Source organism: Cyrtonyx montezumae, unplaced genomic scaffold, assembly GCF_038088225.1.
Source record: "Cyrtonyx montezumae isolate F1298 unplaced genomic scaffold, pur_monq_1.0 scaffold_17, whole genome shotgun sequence".
Taxonomy (NCBI): domain Eukaryota; kingdom Metazoa; phylum Chordata; class Aves; order Galliformes; family Odontophoridae; genus Cyrtonyx; species Cyrtonyx montezumae.
Window position 1 is genome coordinate 18,853,446 of NW_027071903.1, and position 9,067 is coordinate 18,862,512.

Here is a 9,067-nt window from a genome sequence, read left to right on the forward strand (position 1 = left end):
AGTGCTGCTTGTGACCCATCTCGCAATTAGGTCTGTGTGGGTAGAATTTTGTCACTTGGAAGCATTACTGAAATCACAGTGATTTGCCTATGCAATTACATAACCAAACCAGGACTCAGATTTGTTGGAATAAATGCTGCTCATATTGTTCAGAAATACATGAGAAGAGCCTCCTTATATACTCGTCTCAATAAGGAAAGGTCACGACAGTCTCTTCTCTGAAAGGACTCATTCCCAGACAAGACACATCTTGTCCAAAGAATTCACAATTCATACAAGGCTTGAGAAAGAGGAACATTCTAGAGGGTCAAGTTTACAAAGGAAGAAAGGTGTCAGCCACTGTTCAGGGGTGCAAGAAGCAGTTGCAATCATTAAGAAATACGCCCGAAGCCAGCCTACATCGCTCTGAAGTGTACAGAAAATCACACTGCTAAACTAAAAATACCAGTCACCCATGTCTTCTGTATGTTACTCATCACAACGCTTGCTCTTTTACTTGTGCATCCAAGGTATATGAGGGAAGCTGTTAAGAGAACATTTTGCCTGTGCAGGCATGCCAGGAGTGGAGGCACTGATATATATGCATCTGTGCCGCTCAGTAATTTCATTTTCTGACTCACATTTTGGAGTGTCAGTCCTTCTGCACGGCACTTCCTGTTCCTACCAAGCAGAGCCATGCTCACTGCTATTTATTGGAAAGCAATTTACAGGGACATCCACACGGCCAGCTGGCCCTCGCTGCAGCGTGAGCCCATCATTGCCACATCGTCAGCACTTCTCAGAGCTGGAGATCACGGGTGGCTGCCTTGCTTCTTCATCCCCCTGTGGATCCCAACACACAAATTCAGAGCAGCAACCAGTCTGAAGTAACTCACATCACGCTCTGTCCATCACCAGCTCTTCCTTTAACTGGTTGGTAACTTTTTCACATTATTAGAAGTCAGTTTCTGTGAAGATGCTGTTCTGTGCCTCTGGCCAAAATGATAAGCAGTCAGAGAACTAATGGGAAGAACACACAGGAAACAGAAGGGATTTGCACTCAAAGATGATGAATGAGGATGTGAAAGGGAAAATAAAACAGCTACACCTGAACAACTGAACATTAAAATTCATACACAGCACTGATTCCAAGGTAATATATGCATAGATGCACAACACCCTGAGTGCATGTATAATTAAAACTTCAAATCAGTAATTTAAATTAAGTTCAACACAACAGCATCGAATGCACAGCCAAAATGTACCTTAAATGCCTCACGCTCACAATTCTATGCACGAAGACACTAGAAAGAGTCAAAGTACCACTCATAGGATTTCCTCCCCACAGCTGCATTCTTATCAGTTCACAACATCTCTGGGGCCCTACCACCAACACTCTGGGGAGTGAGATTTGGTCCTCTGCTTTAAGAGCCACCATTGCACAACGCTGCAGTTGTGTCTCAACTTCACATCCGTTTAGCAATACAGTTACACAGAAAACAGTACTTGTTGAAATAGTTTTGGTTTTTCCTCCTGTAATCTTTCCTACTCTGTGAGCAAGGCAAAGAGTCCTCTGGATGGAAATAAGGAAAGATCCAAAGCCAGGCTCTAAGTCACCTTTGTGCTTACTGCTGGAGCAGGCTGAGCCTAGCTGTCCCTCTGCATTCAAAGCCCAGAGAGCTTATCCAGCTAGCACGGCCACGAGCAACAGAAGCAAACAGACCCGTTAGTCTTGGCAGGACACTGGGGGGCATGGATAGGAAGACTGCCAACTGCAGTATGCAAGAGACATGTGCCTGTACACATTAACTTAATGCACAGTAAATTCACTGCTGTTCAAAAGAAGGAATAGCCACAGCATTTCATAAGCAAATATTTACGGAGAATTGCATCACATGAAACCAGACTCGACATCGAAAAACCCTCCACAAATGAAAATTCTGTGTTTTGTCATAATTCCGTCATGCAAAGTTCTGTGCCTTATTTCTTCCAGCAAGAGGTCATCTAGTTTTCTAAGTCAGAACATTCTTAATACATATTAAGGTCATGGAAATAAGCATTTCCCTATACTTGTGATCGCTCTATTATTCATTGCTGAAAACTCATCATAAAAGTAAAGCCTCCCCTACAAGTAGGGATGTTCAAATGTCACCATTTTGCCAAGGCCCAGGAAACCACACCACACGAAGCCTGAGGGCCTGGAAGGGACTGTAACACATCTGAACACCACACTCTGATAGACCCGTTTGTAGTATTACAAATTAAGGGATCTCATTCCTTATATGAGGAATGACCTCCTAGTGAAAAAAGTATTTCCCCCAAATATTACTCTACTTAAATCTCTCATCCCAGAAATCCCTTCTGAAAACTACAAAAGCAATTCATTTATATCTGAGTACACAGTTTTCCAGAACTCTAAAGCCATGTCAGTTCCTCACTCATGCTCCATTTATTTTCCTCTTCGCCTAACTTACTCCCCTAGTTCCTATTTTTTTGACCCTTCTTTGGCTTCTGTCAGTCTTCTGTTGATTCATTTGCATTCTTCCAGTCTAACAGAAAGGAAATATTCTATTCTAACCCTTGTCTGGAAGCTGCACAATGAGGAATTATTATCCTCCTGCTTTCAGGAATCAATGGCTGCTATGTAAGGCTAAAAGCAGTTTTTCTCTTCTCATTGTTCTCATACTTCCTTCCACTCCATTGTTCTTGCTTTTGTTTTTTTTTCCAGGAAGCATCACAAACACAACTCTCCTCACCTTCACTTTGAGATGCCAGAATGTTCTCTACAGCAAGAAGCATCTTTCCCATAGATAGCAAAATACAAGGGGCAAAGAAATTCATCTTATCCCTGCATACTTAGCATAGGACACGTTCCGGCACGTTACCCAATCCTGTACTTTTACAAGAAAATTCTTGCTTATACTGGTCAGCCCAGAAGGAGACGGGCAAAGATCAAGCAGAGTTTTGTTCCTGTTCCACAGCACTTCCCGGGCTGCTACCACTGCCGTATCACACTGTGCCTGCTCACAGAAACTGGCATGGAAAAATAAAGGTCACCTTCAAAAGGAGCAGTGAGAAGAAAGCTTCCACACAGAACACTGCCAACATCTTTGTTTCAGAGAATGAAAAGGTGAGATCCAGACAGATGAAAACCTCCGCAGGGCTACTCCTGAGTCTGCATAACTCCTGTCTCCACAACTCAATACCAGATTTAACCCATGAGCTCAGAGGTGCTTCCCACGCACCTGAATTTGTATGTGTTGTGAAGCCTGGGCTTTACCCACAACCACTGAGTAACACGCAGACATTTTCCTCCTTACCATGGCTGACTGGTCCTTAAGTCATCCGGAGAACAAATGAGCCAAAACAGTTTTGCTATAAAATACTAATAAGTAGCTCAGCCAATTAACAACTTTGTTGGAGACCAATGTGGATATGTTGATTTGAGGTAGCCTGGTCTCTCATTAACCTCTGAATGCTGTTAAATGACTAGGATTGTTGGTTGCAATTTACATTAATAAAGAGGCACTTCCTTCCATCATCTGCTCTCATACTACTGGCTAAAGACACACTGCTCTCTTAACAAATGCATTTACTTACAGCAGTCCTGTATCCTCTGCCCCCCAGAAATAAAAAACACCAAAATCCCAACCACCACCAGAACTGGAAAAGCAACAATCTGAAATCTACACAAACCTTAGCATGAATAGCCTGAGGACAGCACAGCAGCACACAATCACCAAGGTTGGAAACAACCTCCAAGATCATCCTGTCCAAATCCAACTGTGCATCTACCACCAATATTTCCCCGCTAACCATGACCCTTAATAGCACACCTAAACATTTCTTGATCACCTCCGGAGACAGTGACTCCACCACCTCCCTTGGGCAGCCCATTCCAGAGCCTGATCACTCTTCCAGAGAAACTTGTCCTAATATCCAACCCGAGTTCACCTCAGTAGTTAACTTAAATCTATTTAAACATGGAAGGAAAAAAAAAAAAAACACCTCTGGTTTTCTGAAATCAGTGGCATACACGTTTCTAATTTGTCTCGATCAAGTGAACTGAAGAATTAACTGAATAATCATTCATCTGAAAAAGGTCTGGAACTGAGCTGGGAACCTGTCTGTTGTTCCTCAAAAATGAAATAAAGAGCTTCAGTTCATTTATTTTAATAAAGAATTTCCGGTTTTCTCTGTGTTACGGTTGAACAAATGCACATTTGGATGGCACATACTGAGAGGTTTGGGACAGAAAAAGCCAAAAGGACAATTTTCTGTGGATATGCATTGAAAGAGAAGAATTCAGGTTCTGAAAGATGCGTTCTGTCCACTTAAATACGGCTGCTGATCTGCAGCACTTCCTGAAGTATACGACCAGGAAGGAGACACGGTCTCCCAGTGCGTATGAGAGCAGAAAGGAGAAAAGGCAACACATGCAGTGCCAAATTTCTGTAGGCAATCTTCTTGACAGCTGAGACATTCTCTCCCAGTTTTTCTAGCTTCTTGGCTAGAAAGGATCTGGTATAACTAATCCCCATGCCCAAATGCTGTGCTGAGGGGCACGTGGCTGGCTGCGTGCCATGCGATCCTCCTCCTCACCTCCCTGCCATTCAGCTGATTACCAAACAGGTTTTTTCTTGCTGTTATTTTTAATTCCCTCAAGCTGCCTCTTTCTTTTCTTCGCCAAACAGTAGGAGTTGTTTAGCTGCTCGGAGGTCTTACATAGCTGCTGGGACACAGCTCCTGAAAGGCCCCGTCCCATCAGTGAGTGGGGCAGGGTGCAGCACAAGGCAGCACCCACCTGCAGGCACTGCACCACGACGTTTCTGAACAATATGTAAGGTCCATCAGGAACTACTTTTTATGCCACTTTTTCCATTGATTCACAGAAACAAGCTGCTCATTTCTGGAGGCTTCATCTACTCTCATGTTTCCCTGCCTCATTTCAGAGAGAAATCTCAGAGACAGCACTGGTGGGATTCAGTGTCTTAAAACCACAGTGGCAGTTTCATTTTCAGAGCTAGTCCCCTTCCATCACATCTCACCAACAGCTGCGGCAGCGTACAGATGGTCAACATAGGTCAACAGCTTCCATCAGCACAGTACACTCTACTGGAACATCTGAGCCAGTGCAAACTGAGCATGTGTAGGAGAGGATCTCAATTTTGTACAATGTTTGGTTTTAAATGTTGCTATAAATATAATAAAAACTAAGGAATATACAGATTCCTCGATGAAAAATATGAAAACAGGTGATAGTAAAATTACTTGAAATATGAAAGCACAAGGAACTCAGCGAAAAACACAACTCTCCCTCCAACCTGTTCTCCTAGAGCTTTCAAGTATACTTTTTTTGTAAGGTGGCATTCCCCTAGCAAATAAATGCCAGTCTTCAAGGAGCAGCTCCTCCAATGTTCCAACAGTTCAAAACAGCATTTTAAATTTTCCCTTCAGATTTATAACCTGTAGGAATGCTTCGGAATTTTCAAGCCCACACCCTCAAGGAAATTGGTATGGCATCAGTACCAGATGTTGTGCCCTTTATTCTCAGTCTAAAAGAGTCTAGTTCTGCAGGCTGAAACTGCAGTTTTGATCAATGACTGAAAATAAGTTATACTTGAAAATATTCACAAAATCCCAAACGTGAGAACAAATCTGAAGTTGTACCAGAAGACGACTGCTGGCACTAAACAGAAGTTGTGATCTCTGCCACCTACTGGAGAGCACTGAATACCATTACCTTGGGAGGCACAGAACACAAGACAGCTCCTAATCCAACAAGACAATCAGCACACGTTTCTCCTTTCTTAGTGCTCTGCATACCGTCCTTTTTAACTCACTCTCTCATATCCCTTCCCCCCAAATAGTTTAAATGAATATTAGGCAAACCATGTGAATTCTCAATTATTCAGCACCAAGCAAAGAACAGCCTGTAACTCCTATGGACTAGTTTAGTTTAATGTTATGAAGCACCAAATATCCCTAAATACCTGAGAGCTCATTTTTTATTACATAGCATTCTCCCAACTTCAGTAAGGAAATCATATTAGAGACATTAACTCCTGAAGTTTTAAAGAAGATCCATTGCTGCCCAACTGCCCAAGATATTTAAGCTCTTCAGGAAGTTACATACCACTGGCTAACATTCATTGTTAATTGATAAATGACTATAGAACGTAATCATCCATCCATGGAAAATCCTAATGAGTTACCCCAAATATACAGCTCTTGGTGCTATAATTAAATACTTTTTCTGTTTTGTTTTTTGTTAGAATAAAACAGCACAGCACCTATGGGAACTCCTTCAGTTTAGTAGCAGAGAGGCTGGTTTTGACCTAGCTTAGATGCAACTCTCATAACCTGTGTTGTCAGCTACAGACAACAGAAGAGGGGGAAAAAAAAACTCATTCAGGCAAAGTGAATGGGAGAATGGTTTCCATTTATAGCCAACGGGTTCAGTAACATGGATAATACTCAAAATTATCTTTTACTTTATTCCTTCCAAACATAGCAGCTGACAGTGCAATTTAATTTGTTCAGAATACATTGTGAGTCAGTAGTTTTGCTCATGCTCCTTCCAAAAGCTTCTAGCATTAAATTGCTTCATTTTGTTGAAGATGTATCTTCATTTTTAGAAGAGTCCTGTTCACATCACACACAAGCCGTCACAAATTATTATTGAATAGTGTCTAGTGCAGAGCATATAAATCAAAGGCAACACAACAAGATAGCACTGATCATGGTATTTTTCCCCCACCATTTAAATAATCAGCCAGAGTGACAAAAAAAATGTTAAAAGGGTGAAAGAAGCACCAAAAGACATGTTTTGAAAGGAGCACCTTTTGAGTGAAAGTGGAAATTCTCCAGGTCAGAGGAACTCCGTGAGTTCATACTCTCTGCTGTTACGTAGATGTACGAGCAGACATGCAGTGTACCAGTCACCTTCTCTGGTCCTGCTCTGTGTGATCTGAGGTGGGATGGTGAGATCAAAGCACATATTAAGGAACATTATCCAGGTTGTAAAAGTCTTATTTAGCTTATTCTGTATTTGTGGTTCCACTGACTTAGACGTGGCTGTTCACAGCACAAGCAACCAGAAGCAAAAACTATAGCTGTTCCATGCAATGTGGGACAACTGTCTTCTTGACAGATGGAAATCAGAAGTACAAAAAAGCCAGTGTTAAACAGTTACTGCAGCTGACCTGAGGCCCATTAATATTCTTGCTTGCTTTCAAAAGCGTATTTAATAAAAGCATAGGATTAGGCAAATTCTTCAGGTAGATAGAAAAAAAAATATCCAAAGCCATGTCTGAGGTACTTAGAGCTAACAATAAAATATCACATAGCCACAGGGACAGTGGTTAAACAGGTAACTCAGCTGGAATTGAACATACAACCTTTTTTTCCACAGCCATAAGTGGCATACAGGACAGACTCAAAGCAGGTGAGAAAAGTAATGAGCCAGAAGTTGACCAAATAAGCTTTGATTTGGGAGAAGGAACATTAGGATTCAGAGGACATTCTCCAAAAATAAGTACAAACCTTCACAGTCACTAGTAAAGATAAGCAGATACCCAGTAAAACAAATACACCATCAAGGACACAGAAAAGGATAGGTGAGCCAGAAAAAAGTACAGCATGAGGAAATACGGCAGCATCAGATGTGGATGCAATGGTCAACGTTAGGAAAATGCATTGATAAAACAAAAAAAAAAAAGTATTTTTCATAAACATGCAACACAGGTTAAGTAAAAGAGGACAACGTATTGCTAAATTTAGGAAGGGTTCAATAGACACAGCTCAGCAGCAATGACAAGGCATTTTGTTAGGGCACAGTACTGGAGAAGAAGGAAGATCATGATGAAGCACTTGCTATCTTAGAACTACAGAAAAACACTGACAGAATTAAACACGGGCTCCAAGGAATAAGCAAATGCCCAAGACAGGGGAAGAAAAGTCTGTCTTACAGCACGTGATAATGCAGCCTGGAAAGAAATACAAAGGATGGAAAATATTCATATTTCACAGTGAGGCTGTGCAGCATACAATACACACGATAGGATATCCTCTGTGTAACAGCCATCTTAAGGAACATACCCAAGAACCGAAGGAATTCAAGTCCTCACTGATGTGATCCCTTCACACAGCAGTTAAATAAAGCAATACAAATGTAATACTGCTGCTGATGTGGCACTAGGAGAACTCGAAACGCTCATGACTTCAATAAGAAAGGCATTTATCTTGGTTGCAGCTTAGAAAGGAGACAGTACTCATGACCCAACTAAGCCAAAGCAATCTGCACACTTCAGGGAGTTCTCCTTGCATGAAAGCTGATAAGCTGCTGTGAAAATTAGGAGCCAGACTTCTAGGAAGATGCTGCAGAAGCAGCATTTGCTGCAGCAGTTTTGCAGGAAGGCATTCTGGGAGACACAGGCTGAGAATGCACTCAGCAACAGAGCACAGATCTGCTCAGGCTATGCTTCTCTCACTGCTGCTGTTGCTCAATGTCAGGAGCATTGCCACTGCAGTAACAAATAGAGAGCACAGCTACTGCCTCACAGAAATACCCATCTGCAGCTTCAGAGCATTAACTGCAGGGAGGCCACAGTTTGGCAGCCTGAAGCAGCACTCCTGTAAGTGACTCTGCCTCCAGGACTTTAAAGGACAGGGCTAAAAAGGAGACACATAGCACGTGGTACTTCAGCATGGACCAATCTGAAAGGAGGCAGCGATCACCTGCACCAGAAATTATAGAAGTGAAAAGTGGAAGCTCCCTGACATAATGCATGCTTCATCCTATGAGCATCACTGCTCTCACAGAGCCCAGATCAGCTGCCTGGACTGAGTTTAGCAAGGCCGACATCCTTCAGCCATGGGGAGAGCATAGAGAGGGGCTCAGCCCCCAGAACAGACCCCAGGGAGGGATCTCTGGCTTTGCACAGAAGTCCAGGGATTCTGAACAGAGAAACAGAGCTGTACAGGCCAGGGGTCTTCCAGAATAACATCTGAAATAGATGCAGGATCACATATTTCAGAGAGCTCAAGGTCAGGATTTTCAATCAGTTCTGAACCTTCTTTATCTAAA